This window comes from Corvus brachyrhynchos, unplaced genomic scaffold, assembly GCF_000691975.1.
Source record: "Corvus brachyrhynchos isolate BGI_N302 unplaced genomic scaffold, ASM69197v1 scaffold616, whole genome shotgun sequence".
NCBI lineage: Eukaryota > Metazoa > Chordata > Aves > Passeriformes > Corvidae > Corvus > Corvus brachyrhynchos.
This window is the reverse complement of record NW_008238831.1, coordinates 85166-88132: the sequence shown is the minus strand read 5'-3', so window position 1 is coordinate 88132 and position 2967 is coordinate 85166.

Genomic DNA, 2967 nt, shown 5'->3' with positions numbered 1-2967 from the left:
TGGCTCTGGGAGAAGCAGCAGGAGAGGCTGGGGCAGGATTTGGGTGCTGGAAGGGGCTGTGAGAGCTTCAGCAGCAGCACAGCAGAACCTGAAACATCAGGGAACTGGTGAAAAGGGGGAAATCGGGATCAGCTGGAGGCAGCGTGAGCTCCTGGTTCGGGCACTGCTGAAAGGAGCTGATTTCCTCATTTCCTCATTTCCTCATTTCCTCATTTCCTGCTCCTGACTTCCCAGTGCCTCGTTTGGCCCAGGTCTCAGGCAGGATTTGGAAGAGCAGCATTTGCAGCCTGCAGGTTTGCTGCCTTCCTAAAAGTTGGTTTGTCATGGAGCAGCTCGACCTGAGGAGAACCCTCCAGGACCACAACAGCTTCTCCCACAACCACAAAAGTCCCAGCTCTGTCCTTCCCATGCCTTTTGGGCCTTAAAATCTTGCACCATGCTGACATCCCTAAAACCCCAACACATCCTCACTGGCATTACCTGGCCAGGACAAGCCCTGTCTCCTCTCTGTGTTCAGAGCTGCCTTCAGCCAGGAAGGATTTTTCTGATTCCTGCTCCCCTCCTCTCTCGGCTACTTTGGATCCTGGGTGTTTTGGATAAATGATCCACGTTCCTTCTGACACTTTCATATGTTATTTTTAAGCAGGTTTTCTTTTTTATGCTGCTTGCCAACGATTTCTCCTTGCAGTTCTTTGAGTTTTCTATTAAAACCCCCCATGAATAAACTGTGTACAAATCACAAGGTCTTTAAAAAAAAAACAAAGTCAGGCGACATCTTAAGGGATTTGGGGCTTTTTGATCCTGAAATGCTGAATTCAAGCATATTTTGGTCACTATTATACAATAACCCTTTCTTAAGAACAATTTGAACCTCAAATACTGAGTGTGGCCAGAACTGCCTAAAAAACTGCTTTTCCTTTTGGAAATAGTTTAAGTCATGGCTCAAAATTCAGTCACTCACAGACCAAACATCACCCAGACCCAGACATTTTGGAAGGCTCTGGCCTACCTGCCTGGAGCAGGGAAAGGAGTGGGATAAGAAAGGATCCAAGTCTTGAGGAGGGATGGAACCAAGCTGGATTCTTGTGTTTAACAAGAGATCGTTTATATATAGGGAGATGAAGAACTGCAAGTGAATAAACTGCACCTAAAGAAAAAAAGGGAAAACTGCCCCAATAATGATAAAAAAAGTAGGACAGCTGTGCTTTTCTGACAGAACTTGCTATTTCTTTTATGACATTTATCTCAAATCATGCAAACCCTTCAGAGCAGCACTAATGCCCAGTGGAGTTCTCCAAGCTAAATGTTTCGTTGTCAGTGCAGGAAACAAAGATAATGGAATTTGAATGCTGGATGCAACAACAGGGGCTGCCTCTCCCTGCCCCACGTGGGAATGATGGCTCCAAAGGGCCTCACCAGGACAGGCTGGAGAGCAGACACCTGATTTGTGAAGACATGCCCAAGATCTCAGCTATTTCCCCCCATGATTTGTTTCTTCCTGGAAAGGAAAAAAAAACCCCACCAAACCCCCCCCCCACAAAACAGTTGCATGAGGACGCCGTGATATCAAAGCCAAGTTTGAGCACATTTCTGATTTGCAAATGGCATCTCAGCATTTTCATGAGCATAAAATGCTGCTGTGGTGCCGTGGTTAAATATTTCATTCCCGCTCCCTGAACAAACTTAAAATCTTATTAGGAGGCGTTTTGACATTAAAGTGAGCTTCTCTGTGGTGCCCAGCGCTGAGACATCTCCAGCTCCAAGTGCAGCTGCAGGAGCCCTCCCTGCCAGGGAATGATCAAAGGTGCCACCCCTGAGCCCCTGCTTGTCCCCACAACCAGCCCAGGAGGAAAAACACATCCTGAACGTCCCCAGGGTTGGGGGAACAGCATGGAAAATCCACAGCAAACACATGGAAAACACACACTGCTGTCAGAACCCTCCTGTGAAAAGGTTGGGCGAGTTTAGCAAACAGAAATGCTCTGCCTGGGTTCAAATTGTGCTGCAGCAAAACCTCAGCCACCTCCATTTGTTGTGCGGCCTTGGGAGAGGGAAATGCTGGGAAAAGGATTTTGGGGAACAGACGGACAAGGAAACATTCCCTGAGGGATTTTCCAAAGCTCCCTGCAATCCCCGTGTGTGCTGCCCTCAGATTTGGGGGGGTGGCTTGTGGCAACTCCCAGGATGTTCCTGGGACCATGGGGTGGGGTGAGGTAATTCCCAGTGAAGTCCTGATGTGGGAGCAAGGAGCTGCTGTTCCCCCCCCCACCAGAGGCTGGAGCACATCTCCCATGGGAGCTGCTGGCTCTGCTCTTCCCAGGGTGGGTGTTTAACCCCCAAACAGCCATCGCTGCCCTGCTGGTGGGAGGAGGATGTGGGAACTGCTCCATCACGTGCCACTGTTGGAGCTGGAATGGGGATGTTGACCGGGGCTCCCAGTTTCCCGTGTTTATTCCACTGCTCCCCATGGTTCTGTGCCACACTGGTTCTGCTGGGGCTGAGGTCCCCAATGCCACCGTGGTGGCAGCGCTCCTGGAGTATCTGAGGACCCGTTTTGGGACTCTGAGCATCCCAACTCCACTCCCCATCCCCCCTGGATGCTCCTTCTGGTGCCTCTGTGCCCTTGGCACACCGTGGTCCATGGGGTGGGCGCAGGGCTGAGCCTGCAGAGCTGAAGTCGTGGCCGTGGGTGTCCCAGAGCAGGATGTGCTGCAGGACAGGTCACAGGAGGGGACAGGGGTGCTTTGCTGCTCCTGCACTTGGCTCACACAACCCCAGGAGTGCTCCAGGCTGGGGCAGAGGGGCTGGAGGGGAAATGATTGCTGGGTATGGGTGAGGCCTCTCGAGGGCTGTGTCCAGTTCTGGGCACCTCACAAAGAAGACCTGGAGGGGCTGGAGCGTGTCCAGGGCAGGGAAGGGAGCTGGGAAGGGGCTGGAGCCCCCGGAGCGGCTGGGGGGGCGGGGGAA